This window comes from Leuresthes tenuis, unplaced genomic scaffold, assembly GCF_036924035.1.
Source record: "Leuresthes tenuis unplaced genomic scaffold, fLeuTen1.0.hap1 SCAF_12, whole genome shotgun sequence".
In the NCBI taxonomy this organism is placed as follows: domain Eukaryota; kingdom Metazoa; phylum Chordata; class Actinopteri; order Atheriniformes; family Atherinopsidae; genus Leuresthes; species Leuresthes tenuis.
Genome location: NW_027325366.1, coordinates 12,917,925 through 12,931,551, shown reverse-complemented (window position 1 = coordinate 12,931,551; position 13,627 = coordinate 12,917,925). Strand labels below are relative to the sequence as shown.

The following is a 13,627-nucleotide window of genomic DNA, read 5'->3' as shown; positions in this document are numbered from 1 at the left end:
ACCTTTTCTTACCCGCTTTTTACAAACTTTAGTCGGACATTAACACCTTCTTGCAGCTTAACCACCTCCGCTCCCTGTTTTGATCATGTATGGTCTGGCAATACTACCTTTTCTTACCCATTTGTGAGTAATTATGGCTGGACATTCACACCTACTTGCAGCCGAACACCACCTCTCCCGCTTTTGATGATGTATGGACCGGCATTCTTACCTTTTCTAACACATTTTTCAGCAATTATGGTTGGAGATTCACACCTACTCACAGCCGAACACCTCCGCTCCCGCATTTGATGGTGTATATTCGGGCATACGAACCTGTTCTTACCCGCTTTTTACAAACCATGGTCGGACTTTCACACCTTCTTGTAGCTGAACAACTCCGCTCCCTCTTTTGATTGTGTACAGTCGGGCATACAAACCTGTTCTTACCCGCTTTTTACAAACTACGGTCGGACATTCAAACCTTCTTGTAGCCGAACACATCCACTCCTGCTTTTGATGATGTATGGTTGGGCATTCGCACCTTTTCTTACCCATTTTTCAGTAATTATGGGTGGATATTCACACCTTCTTGCAGCTGAACACCTCCTCTCCCGCTTATGATTATGTGCGGTTTGATATTCGAAAATTTTCTTTCATGTTTTATAGCAATTATTGATGGACATTCATACCTTCTTGAAGCCGAACACATCCACTCCTGCTTTTGATGATGTATGGTTGGGCATTCGAACCTACTTGTTGCCCGTTTTTCATTAATTATGGGTGGACATTCACACCTTGTTGCAGCCAAACACCTCCGCTCCCTGTTTTGATCATGTATGTTTTGACATTCGCACCTTTTCTCACCTGCTTTTTACTAATTTCGGCCAATCACAGCTTCCTCTCCACCATACTTGTATGGTAGGAAATTCTCACCCACTCTCATCCGAAGACCTCTCCACCCGCTTTTGTTAATATTTAGTCGGGCATTCGAACCTTTTCTTACCCACTTTTTACAAATTATGGTCGAACATTCACACCTACTTGCAGCTGAATACTTCCGCTCCACCTTTTAGCGATGTATGGTTGGCATTTGCACCTTTTGTTACCCTCTTTTTATACTGATTGCTGAAGATTAAGTTGTTCTTTCTCAAACTACAATTTTTTTTTAATTGTTGAAACTTGATTTGAAGTGGATAAATAAGGAGGACAAACAGTTTTAAGTCACGCTGATAGAAGAAATTAATTTTATAGCAAAATCTGTATTTCGTCATATGTCGAGAGATGCTTATTGCTGAAGAAGTTCTTTCTCATTCTACAAAGTACAACGTTGTTTATCGTTGAAACTTGATTAGACATGAATAAATATGAAGGACAAAGCAGTCTTAACTTGGTTTGAGTTAATTAATTCGTTTTATAGGAGAATCCGAATTCGTGCTTATTTTCGGATTCCTGAAGAATGAGTCTGGTTCTTTCTCATAATACAAAGTTTGTTGTTTATTGTTGAAACTTCATCAGAAGTGAAGAAATAAATGAATGCCTATCAACAAATGTGGGATCTAAACTCTACTGCTTCCTCTAAAATAATTTCTTTTCTCAATTCAGAAATGTGTGTGTGTAAGTCACAACACCCGTGACACCAAAACGGCTTTCTTTTCTCTCTTTTCTCTACACTCTGCACTATGAGCACACACACCAAATCAGAAAGGCTTTTTTCTCTCTTTTCTACATTATGGACTGTGGGGACACAAAACCGCTCTCTCTTTTTTTTTTTGATTGTGTGCCAGGGCGTTGTCTCACGTATTAGATTATGCTTAAGATACGAATGGGTTTATCAGTCACATCAGAATCCATACATACTGATCCTCCCGTAATAAAATGGTCGGATCTTATCAAACACACTTTGTTTCTTGTGACAATCAACTCAGCGAAACAGCGTATACACGTCAAGACACTGAATCGAGTTTGTCACAAGAACTCATAAGTTTGGCAGTATTGCTCTGCCGTCAGCAATCATACACCCATTTTATTTTCGTGAGACGTGCAGGCACCTGTTCATCTACTGTTCTATCACTATGAATTAGTTTATCTATTATCAATAAGGATACTTCTACAACTACTATCAAAGTATGTCCAGACTTCTTATGTTGTCAGTTGCTATATATGAATAAGTGGGTAGCTACTGACAAGCATTAAGCATGTCACACAGCCCAAACATATAACATTTCAGGACACACCACACAGTTAACAACCACAGTGAAGTGTCAAAGCCCAAACATTCAACAGGACACTTACACAACACATTCAAATCAAACAGTCAGACAACATACAAGAACATATACCCCAGCCGGCATTGCTCCCTGCCTATTTTCCTACAGCTCACTATGTGTGCGCACACCTTTATTCACAAACTCTTCAACTTATACTGTTTTACCGAAGCTGCTACAGCTCGATTGGCCGAATACCCTTAGATCCTATTTCGGTGAATTTGACATCTGCCTTACATGTAACAGATTAGCGGTTTAGCAGTTTTAATTTAGTTTGAGAGAAGGAATTCATTTTATAGCAAAATCCGAAATAGTGAAGCACTCATGAAAGTAAGCTTATTCTCGGATTCCTGAAACTTTAGATTTGCTCTTTCTTTTACTGCAAAGTACAACGTTGTTTTTTTTGTTTAAATCTTTCTAGACATGGTAAATATGAACGACAAAGCAGTTTTAACATAGTTTGAGTGAAGGAATTCATTTTATAGATAAAATCCCAAGAGTCTGCAGAGAAAAGAGAGTGAATGCGAAGTAGACTTTAACACGGCTATGGGAGCGAGCCGAGTGTCGGCTAACCGGGAGAATTGCTTGAAAGAAACGCGACACCGAATGAGCGGTCAGAACAAAGCCTCAATACGGGATTCTCGTGGTGTTTTTGTTGCTGCCTTGTCTTTTGCATAGAGTAAAAGACAAGGCAGCCATCGAATAGGGCCCGATTGTTCCTACTTGGTCAGCCGAGGAGCAAGGGGGGGGGGGGGGGGGGGGGGGGCAAGCGTCTCAACCAAGCAAAGCTCACCATGGGGAAGGTGGCTATACCAACTAGCCTGATGCCCTGCTCCCGCAGTGACGGATAATCGTACTCTGGTTTCTCTTCATAACATACAAGTCTTTCGCCTTTTACTAAAGACTTCCGTGGAGAGCAGCACTAATGAGTTGTTTCTATTATTGGCAGGCTTTACCTTTGCGGGTGAAGCCCTTTCTGTCTGTGCAAAAGAAATCTTGCTACTTTGCAGAGTGACTTCTCTGAGTAGAGTCGCCTTACTTGTTGCGACTGTGCCGATGTTCGAAGCTGGAGTGCAAAGTTGTTGCTTGAATGGTGCTTGCTGGAGCATGCGGGAGTGCAAAGTTATACCATTTAAAAGGGCTGAAGAGTGCTCAGTGCAGCGGGTGGGCGGAGGTGCAACGTGACACTCTGGCCACCTATGGCCATAAAAAGAACACTGCTACAAGTGCGCATTGTGCCAGCAAGGGCCCTCGGACCTGAAACAGTGGACAGTTATCGCTTCTCGGCCTTTTGGCTAAGATCAAGTGTAGTATCTGTTCTTATCAGTTTAATATGTCCTCTATACGAGGACAACATATTAAATGGATTTTTAAGAATAGGAGTTGAAAAAGAAGCTTGCTCCGTTCACTCCAAGCCTCGACCCGGTACTGCAGTGCCGCTGGGAACGATGCGCTCTCCTCTGCTCTTGTGAAAAAGCAAACAGCGGTGCAGGATGGAAGTTTCAGGGAGCCCAAGATGAAACTTTCTTTTAATCTGCTGAGAAAAGAGAGTGAATGCGAAGTGGACTTTAACACGGCTCTGGGAGCGAGCCGAGTGCGGGCTAACCGGGAGAATTGCTTGAAAGAAACGCGACACCGAATGAGTGGTCAGAACAAAGCCTCAATACGGTGTTCCCGTGGTGTTTGTGGCTGCCTTGTCTTTTGCACAGAGTAAAAGACAAGGCAGCCATCGAATAGATTGTTTCTACTTGGTCAGCCGAGGAGCAGGGGGGGGGGGGGGGGCAAGCGTCTCAACCAAGCAAAGCTCACCAAGTAGGAACAATCGGGCCCTTTTCGATGGCTGCAACATCTAAAAGAGATATTGATGCGAGACCCGATCAAATGCTTTTTCAAAGTCTAAATTTAAGATGACAAGCCGGGTGTTTCTGTCTCTAGCGTAATCAATGATGTCTCGAATCAGTACGAGGCTGTCGGTGAGTTGTCTCCCTGAGATGGCACAAGCTTGGTCTGGGTGAATTACCTCCTCTAAAACAGAGGACATCCGTGTCGCTAAAACCTTGCTAAAAAGTTTACAGTCAAAGTTTAAAAGTGTGATGGGCCTCCAATTCTTTAGGTCAGTCTTATCATTTTTTTTATAAAGTAGAGTCACTATTCCCACTCTAAAACTGTCAGGCAGTCGGTCGAGTTTTTCAAAATCTTTAAAAACATCTAAAATGTCTGATGATAAAAGGTCCCAATAGGTCAGATAGAATTCTGCAGGAAGCCCGTCTAAACCCGGAGCTCGACTTCTCTTAAAACCTGTTAGGCATTTTTTTAACTCTAAAGCAGTAAAATTCTGTGTCAAGTGTGCATTCTCTTTTACGGTTTTGTCAACGAATTTTAAGATTTCTGCCGATGTTTCCAAGTGCACTGGTTTCTCTTTGTACATGTTACTATAAAAGGTATGTACAGTTTCAATCATCTCTTGTGTGGATTTTGTTAAAAACCCATCTTCTCTTTTTAGATTTTGAATACACTCCTTTTTATTTATAACTTTCTTTCTTTTTCACCTTCCTCAATTTCCTGCTCCCTGCTTCTTACAAAAATTCCTTTACTCTTTATTTCTGCTAAAACTGACATTTCCTTTTTGACATCTTTGATTTCTTCTTTAAAGTCTATGCCACACTGATTTAGTTTAAAGTAGCGCTGTAAGCGTTTATGTAGTCCCATCATACATCTATTCTCTTTCCTTTTTTTACGTTTACCTTGCTGTTTAAAAAAAGTCTGGGTCGTTTCCTTCACCATTTCCCACCATTGTGCATGTGTTTCGTAGAGGTCTTGAAGGGTCTGCCACTCTTTATAACATTCCCTATACTGACTGACTATGATTTCATCCTCCAACAGGGAACAGTTGAGTTTCCACAGACCACTTCCTACCGTCACACCAGAAGGGGGTGAAAGGGTGCAGGAGAGCATAAGGTGGTCTGAAAAGAAAACAGGGGTTAATCTAACATCAGTGGGTGGGCAATCTCTAGTAAAGAAATAATCAATGCGAGAGGCTCTGGTGCCATCATGACTAAACCAGGTGAAGCCCTCCTCTCTGGGATGCATGGTTTTAAAACAGTCAGTAAGCTTAAAATCCCTGCATATGCCCTGAAGTAAAATCGAAGTCTTATCCACTTTAAAATCTACCCCTGCTCTTTTTCTATCTTTCCTGCTCAAGATACAGTTAAAATCCCCTCCTACAACTAAAGGTACTTGCCCTAGCATGTAAAGCTGTATATCTTCTAAAAAATCATACCTTTCATTTTTTCCATTGAAACCATAAATATTTAAGAGGTTAAATTCTTGCCCCATAAAATTCAAGTGTGCTAAAAGTGCCCCTCCGTCTCTCACCACTGTGCTACCTTTCACCAGAACATGCGGATTTTTAATTAGAATGGCCACACCATCATTTTTATTTTGATTTGAGCCACTCCATATCGATAAATGGGGCCACATTTCCTCCCATTGTCTATGGTTTTTTAAAAAAGGTAGTCCACATTCTTGTATTAAAAACACATCTGATTTTATGGAGTCTAAGAAGGATAAAATACTCTGGGCTCTTGTCTTTGATTTCACACTTCTCACATTTAGTGTTGAGAAGGTGAGAACCATTAAAAGCATAAAGGAAAGTAGGTATGTCATTTTCGTTTTTCTAAGTTATCAAAACAAATTACACACAGGTTATTTCTTGGGAAACTAGCTCTTCCTTCATTTCTTTAGGTGAAAAGTGAGTAGGGTGATCTATATTTCCTTTTCGGACTCTCGGTGTTGGCCTCTGACGCAATGTTGCATTTAACTTTGAATCCCTGGGGGTTGATTGCAGAGCTGAAGTTAAAAAGGAGACCTCATTTGGTGAGTCGGAGGGGAAGACTCTAGGTTCTTCCACTGAAGAACTGTCTTAAAGGGACCTAACCCTTCCCCTCTTCTCTGATACCACTGGGGAATCAGAGGCTCAGATGCCGTCCTCTTCGGCTGTTGACCTTCGGGGAGGTGAGTATCTTCACTAGACTCACCTGTCTGCTCTTCCTCCTCATTTAGCGTAGCTCCACCCTCTGCCTGTGAATTCTCACAGACTTCAACACTGAGTGGTGAGGCCTCTACAGGCCCCTCCCCTTTTTGCTCCTCACTTCCAATCCAAGCTTTTGGCGGGAAGTTTGAATTTATTGGGTCAACCTCTTCACTTTGTTCACCAACTGCCACCTTTGGTCCTTCTCTTTGTTGGCTTGACTGTGGCTTTACCGTCTTTAATTTGTTGGCAAAAGATTTAGGGCAATCTCTGAAGAGGTGATTTAATTCTCCACAGAGATTACATTTCCTGCCATTTGGACACTCTCCAAAAGTTTGCCCAATTTCTCTGCTCTTCCCACATAACACCTTGGTACAAGCCTCAACCAGGTGCCCATGCTCACCACACTTGCGGCAGAACTTGGGCTGCCCCTGGTAGTGGATGTAACCTCGGTTTTCAAGGTGGCCAGAGTGTCGCCCACCCGCTGCACTGAGCACTCTTCAGCCCTTTTAAATGGTATAACTTTGCACTCCCGCACGCTCCAGCAAGCACCATTCAAGCAACAACTTTGCACTCCAGCTTCGAACATCGGCACAGTCGCAACAAGTAAGGCGACTCTACTCAGAGAAGTCACTCTGCACAGTAAGAAGATTTCTTTTGCACAGACAGAAAGGGCTTCACCCGCAAAGGTAAAGCCTGCCAAAAATAGAAACAACTCATTAGTGCTGCTCTCCACAGAAATCTTTAGTAAAAGGCGAAAGACTTGTACGTTATGAAGAGAAACCAGAGTACGATTATCCGTCACTGCGGGAGCAGGGCATCAGGCTAGTTGGCATAGCCACCTTCCCCATGGTGAGCTTTGCTTGGTTGAGACGCTTGCTCCCCCCCCCCTTGCTCCTCGGCTGACCAACTAGGAACAATCGGGCCCTATTCGATGGCTGCCTTGTCTTTTACTCTGTGCAAAAGACAAGGCAGCAACAAAAACACCACGAGAATCCCGTATTGAGGCTTTGTTCTGATCGCTCATTCGGTGTCGCGTTTCTTTCAAGCAATTCTCCCGGTTAGCCCACACTCGGCTCGCTCCCATAGCCGTGTTAAAGTCTACTTCGCATTCACTCTCTTTTCTCAGCAGACTCTTGGGATTTTATCTATAAAATGAATTCCTTCACTCAAACTATGTGAAAACTGCTTTGTCCTTAATATTTACCATGTCTAGAAAGATTTAAACAAAAAAAACAACGTTGTACTTTGCAGTAAAAGAAAGAGCAAATCTAAAGTTTCAGGAATCCGAGAATAAGCTTACTTTCATGAGTTCTTCACAATTTCGGATTTTGCTATAAAATGAATTCCTTCACTCAAACTAAATTAAAACTGCTAAACCGCTAATCTGTTATATGTAAGGCAGATGTCAAATTCACCGAAATAGGATCAAAGGGTATTCGGCCAATCGAGCTGTAGCAGCTTCGATAAAAGAGTATAAGTTGAAGAGTTTGTGAATAAAGGTGTGCGCACACATAGTGTGCTGTACGAAAATAGGCAGGGAGCAATGCCGGCTGGGGTATATGTTCTTGTATGTTGTCTGACTGTTTGATTTGAATGTGTTGTGTAAGTGTCCTGTTGAATGTTACATGTTTGGGCTTTGACACGCTTCACTGTGGTTGTTAACTGTGTGGTGTGTCCTGAAATGTTATATGTTTGGGCTGTGTGACATGCTTAATGCTTGTCAGTAGCTACCCACTTATTCATATATAGCAACTGACAACATAAGAAGTCCGGACATACTTTGATAGTAGTTGTAGAAGTATCCTTATTGATAATAGATCACTAATTCATAGTGATAGAACAGTAGATGAACAGGTGCTTGCACATGTCTCACGAAAATAAAATGGGTGTATGATTGCTGACGGCAGAGCAATACTGCCAAACTTATGAGTTCTTGTGGCAAACTTGATTCAGTGTCTTGACGTGTATGCGCTGTTTCGCTGACTTGATTGTCACAAGAAACAAAGTGTGTTTGATAAGATCCGACCATTTTATTACGGGAGGATCAGTATGTATGGATTCTGATGTGACTGATAAACCCATTCGTATCTTAAGCATAATCTAATACGTGAGACAACGCCCTGGCACACGATAAAAAAAAAAAAAGAGAGAGAGCGGTTTTGTGTCCCCACAGTCCATAATGTAGAAAAGAGAGAAAAAAGCCTTTCTGATTTGGTGTGTGTGCTCATAGTGCAGAGTGTAGAGAAAAGAAAGCCGTTTTGGTGTCACGGGTGTTGTGACTTACACACACACATTTCTAAATTGAGAAAGGAAATTATTTTAGAGGAAGCACTAGAGTTTAGATCCCACATTTGTTGATAGGCATTCATTTATTTCTTCACTTCTGATGAAGTTTCAACAATAAACAACAAACTTTGTATTATGAGAAAGAACCAGACTCATTCTTCAGGAATCCGAAAATAAGCACGAATTCGGATTCTCCTATAAAACGAATTAATTAACTCAAACCAAGTTAAGACTGCTTTGTCCTTCATATTTATTCATGTCTAATCAAGTTTCAATGATAAACAACGTTGTACTTTGTAGAATGAGAAAGAACTTCTTCAGCAATAAGCATCTCTCGACATATGACGAAATACAGATTTTGCTATAAAATTAATTCCTTCTATCAGCCTGACTTAAAACTGTTTGTCCTCCTTATTTATCCACTTCAAATCAAGTTTCAACAATTAAAAAAAAATTGTAGTTTGAGAAAGAACAACTTAATCTTCAGCAATCAGTATAAAAAGAGGTGCAAATGCCAACCATACATACCTAAAAGGTGGAGCGGAAGTATTCAGCTGCAAGTAGGTGTGAATGTTCGACCATAATTTGTAAAAAGTGGGTAAGAAAAGGTTCGAATGCCCGACTATATATTAACAAAAGCGGGAGGAGAGGTCTTCGGATGAGAGTGGGTGAGAATTTCCAACCATAATCTATAAAATACGGTGAAAAAAAATATGTGAATGCCTCATAGAACACTAAAAGCGGAAGTGTTCGGCTGCAAGAAGGTGTGAATGTCCGACTATATTTGGTGAAAAGCAGGTGAAGCAAGGTCTGAATGCCCAACCTTACATCATCAAAAGCGAGATCAGAGGTGTTTGGCTGCAAGAAGGCCATAGTTTGCCAAAAGCGGGTAAGGTGCAAATGACCGACTAAATATCAACAAAAGTGGGGGCGGAGGTCTTCGGATGCAAGTGGGTGTGAATATCCCACCATACAAGTATGGTGGAGAGGAAGCTGTGAATGGCCGACCATAGTAAAAGGCGGGTGAGAGAAGGTGCGAATGTCAAACCATACATAATCAAAACAGGGAGCGGAGGTGTTCTGCTGTAAGAAGGTGTGAATGTCCAACCATAGTTGGTAAAAAGCGGGTAAGAAAAGGTTGAAATACCCGACTGTACACAATCAATAGCGGGAGCGGAGTTGTTCGGCTACTAAAAGGTGTGAAAGTCCGACCATGGTTTGTAAAAAGCGGGTAAGAAAAGGTGCGAATGCCCGACAATGTATGATCAAAAGAGGGAGTGGAGGTTTTCGGCTGCAAGAAGGTCTGAATGTCCAACCATAATTTGTAAAAACCGGGGAAGAAAAGGCTAGAAAGCCCGACTATTCACCATCAAAAGTGGGAGCGGAGGTGTTCAGCTGCAAGACGGTCTGAATGTCCATCAATAATTGCTAGAAAACGTGAAAGAAAATTTTCGAATATCAAACTGCACATGATCATAAGCGGGAGAGGAGGTGTTCAGTTGCAAGAAGGTGTGAATGTCTACCCATAATTACTGAAAAATGGGTAAGAAAAGGTGCGAATGCCTAACCATACATCATCAAAAGAGGGAGCGGAGGTGTTCCGCTGTAAGACGGTGTGAATGTCCGACCATAGATGGTAAAAAGCGGGTAAGAAAAGGTTAAATTACCCGACTGTACACAATCAAAAGAGGGAGCGGAGTTGTTCAGCTAAGAGAAGGTGTGAAAGTCCGACCTTGGTTTGTAAAAAGCGGGTAAGAAAAGGTTCGTATGCCCGAATATACACCATCAAAAGCGGAAGCGGAGGTGTTCGGCTGCAAGATATTGTGAACGTCCGACCAAAGTTTGTAAAAAGCAGTTAAGAAAAGGTTTGAATATCTAACCAAACATAATCAAAAGCGGGAGCAGAGCTGTTCGACTGGAAGTAGGTGTGAATGTCAGATCATAATTTGCAAAAAGCTGATGAGAAAGGGTGAGAATGCCCGACTATACACCATCAAATGCGGTAGCGGAGTTGTTCGGCTGTGAGTAGGTGTGAATCTCCAACCATAATTGCTGAAAAATGTGTTAGAAAAGGTAAAAATGCCGGTCCATACATAATCAAAATCGGGAGAGGTGGTGTTCAGCTGCAAGAAGCTCTAAATGTCCATCAATAATTGCTAGAAAACATGAAAGAAAATTTTCGAAAATCAAACCACACATGATCATAAATGGGAGAGGAGGTGTTCAGCTGCAAGAAGGTGTGAATGTCCACCCATAATACCTGAAAAATGGGTAAAAAAAAGGTGCGAATGCCCAACCATACATCATCAAAAGCAGGAGTGCATGTGTTCGGCTACAAGAAGGTGTGAACGTCCAACCAAAGTTTGTAAAAAGCAGTTAAGAAAAGGTTAGAATATCCAACCATACATAATCAAAAGCAGGAGCAGAGCTGTTCGACTGCAAGTAGGTGTGAATGTCAGATCATAATTTGCAAAAAGCTGATGAGAAAGGGTGAGAATGCCCGACTATACACCATCAAATGCGGGAGCGGAGTTGTTCGGCTGTGAGTAGGTGTGAACCCTAATTGCTGAAAAATGTGTTAGAAAAGGTAAGAATGCCGGTCCATGCATCATCAAAAGCGAGAGAGGTTGTGTTCGGCTGCAAGTAGGTGTGAATGTCCAGCCATAATTACTCACAAACGGGTAAGAAAAGGTAGTATTGCCAGACCATATATGATCAAAACAGGGAGCGGAGGTGGTTCAGCTGCAAGAAGGTTTGAATGTCCGACTAAAGTTCAAATATATTAACAAAAGCGGGAGGAGAGGTCTTCGGATGAGAGTGGTTGAAAATTTCCAACCATAATGTATAAAATGCGGTGAAAAAAAGGTGTGATAGAACACTAAAAGGTGGAGCGGAAGTGTTCGGCTGCAAGAAGGTGTGAATGTCCGACTATATTTGGTGAAAAGCAGGTGAAGCAAGGTCTGAATGCCCAACCTTACATCATCAAAAGCGAGATCAGAGGTGTTTGGCTGCAAGAAGGCCATAGTTTGCCAAAAGCGGGTAAGGTGCGAATGTCCGACTAAATATCAACAAAATTTGGGGCGGAGGTCTTCGGATGCAAGTGTGTGTGAATGTCCGACTATATTTGGTGAAAAGCAGGTGAAGCAAGGTCTGAATGCCCAACCTTACATCATCAAAAGCGAGATCAGAGGTGTTTGGCTGCAAGAAGGCCATAGTTTGCCAAAAGCGGGTAAGGTGCGAATGACCGACTAAATATCAACAAAAGTGGGGGCGGAGGTCTTCGGATGCAAGTGGGTGTGAATATCCCACCATACAAGTATGGTGGAGAGGAAGCTGTGAATGGCCGACCATAGTAAAAGGCGGGTGAGAGAAGGTGCGAATGTCAAACCATACATAATCAAAACAGGGAGCGGAGGTGTTCTGCTGTAAGAAGGTGTGAATGTCCAACCATAGTTGGTAAAAAGCGGGTAAGAAAAGGTTAAAATACCCGACTGTACACAATCAATAGCGGGAGCGGAGTTGTTCGGCTACTAAAAGGTGTGAAAGTCCGACCATGGTTTGTAAAAAGCGGGTAAGAAAAGGTGCGAATGCCCGACAATGTATGATCAAAAGAGGGAGTGGAGGTTTTCGGCTGCAATAAGGTCTGAATGTCCAACCATAATTTGTAAAAACCGGGGAAGAAAAGGCTCGAAAGCCCGACTATACACCATCAAAAGTGGGAGCGGAGGTGTTCAGCTGCAAGACGGTCTGAATGTCCATCAATAATTGCTAGAAAACATGAAAGAAAATTTTCGAATATCAAACTGCACATGATGATAAGCGGGAGAGGAGGTGTTCAGCTGCAAGAAGGTGTGAATGTCTACCCATAATTACTGAAAAATGGGTAAGAAAAGGTGCGAATGCCTAACCATACATCATCAAAAGAGGGAGCGGAGGTGTTCCGCTGTAAGACGGTGTGAATGTCCGACCATAGATGGTAAAAAGCGGGTAAGAAAAGGTTAAATTACCCGACTGTACACAATCAAAAGAGGGAGCGGAGTTGTTCAGCTAAGAGAAGGTGTGAAAGTCCGACCTTGGTTTGTAAAAAGCGGGTAAGAAAAGGTTCGTATGCCCGAATATACACCATCAAAAGCGGAAGCGGAGGTGTTCGGCTGCAAGATATTGTGAACGTCCGACCAAAGTTTGTAAAAAGCAGTTAAGAAAAGGTTCGAATATCTAACCAAACATAATCAAAAGCGGGAGCAGAGCTGTTCGACTGGAAGTAGGTGTGAATGTCAGATCATAATTTGCAAAAAGCTGATGAGAAAGGGTGAGAATGCCCGACTATACACCATCAAATGCGGTAGCGGAGTTATTCGGCTGTGAGTAGGTGTGAATCTCCAACCATAATTGCTGAAAAATGTGTTAGAAAAGGTAAAAATGCCGGTCCATACATCATCAAAATCGGGAGAGGTGGTGTTCAGCTGCAAGAAGGTCTAAATGTCCATCAATAATTGCTAGAAAACATGAAAGAAAATTTTCGAAAATCAAACCACACATGATCATAAGTGGGAGAGGAGGTGTTCAGCTGCAAGAAGGTGTGAATGTCCACCCATAATACCTGAAAAATGGGTAAAAAAAAGGTGCGAATGCCCAACCATACATCATCAAAAGCAGGAGTGCATGTGTTCGGCTACAAGAAGGTGTGAACGTCCAACCAAAGTTTGTAAAAAGCAGTTAAGAAAAGGTTCGAATATCCAACCAAACATAATCAAAAGCGGGAGCAGAGCTGTTCGACTGCAAGTAGGTGTGAATGTCAGATCATAATTGCTGAAAAATGTGATAGAAAAGACTAGAATGCCGGACAATACATCATCAAAAGCGGGAGAGGTGGTTTTTCGGCTGCAAGTAGGTGTGAATGTCCAGCCATAATTACTCACAAACGGGGGAAGAAAAGGTAGTATTTCCAGACCACACATGATCAAAACAGGGAATGGAGGTGGTTCAGCTGCAAGGTGTGAATGTCTGACTAAAGTTTGTAAAAACCGTGTAAGACAAGGGGCGAATGCCCGACAATGTATGA

At 42.2% G+C, this 13,627-nt stretch overlaps 3 non-coding genes across 3 annotated transcripts; 2 read left to right on the top strand and 1 right to left on the bottom strand.

Annotated features, from left to right (window-relative positions):
* The first annotated feature begins 3,099 nt into the window (after positions 1-3,099).
* Positions 3,100-3,213, top strand: LOC140265920 (U5 spliceosomal RNA). Its single transcript, XR_011906601.1, has one exon. It is a non-coding gene; the product is annotated as a U5 spliceosomal RNA (small nuclear RNA).
* A 308-nt stretch (positions 3,214-3,521) lies between these two features.
* LOC140320588 (U2 spliceosomal RNA) lies at positions 3,522-3,705 on the top strand. The gene has a single exon (XR_011918422.1). It is a non-coding gene; the product is annotated as a U2 spliceosomal RNA (small nuclear RNA).
* Positions 3,706-6,954: 3,249 nt separating this feature from the next.
* LOC140265956 (U5 spliceosomal RNA) lies at positions 6,955-7,068 on the bottom strand. Its single transcript, XR_011906635.1, has one exon. It is a non-coding gene; the product is annotated as a U5 spliceosomal RNA (small nuclear RNA).
* Positions 7,069-13,627: the final 6,559 nt, after the last annotated feature.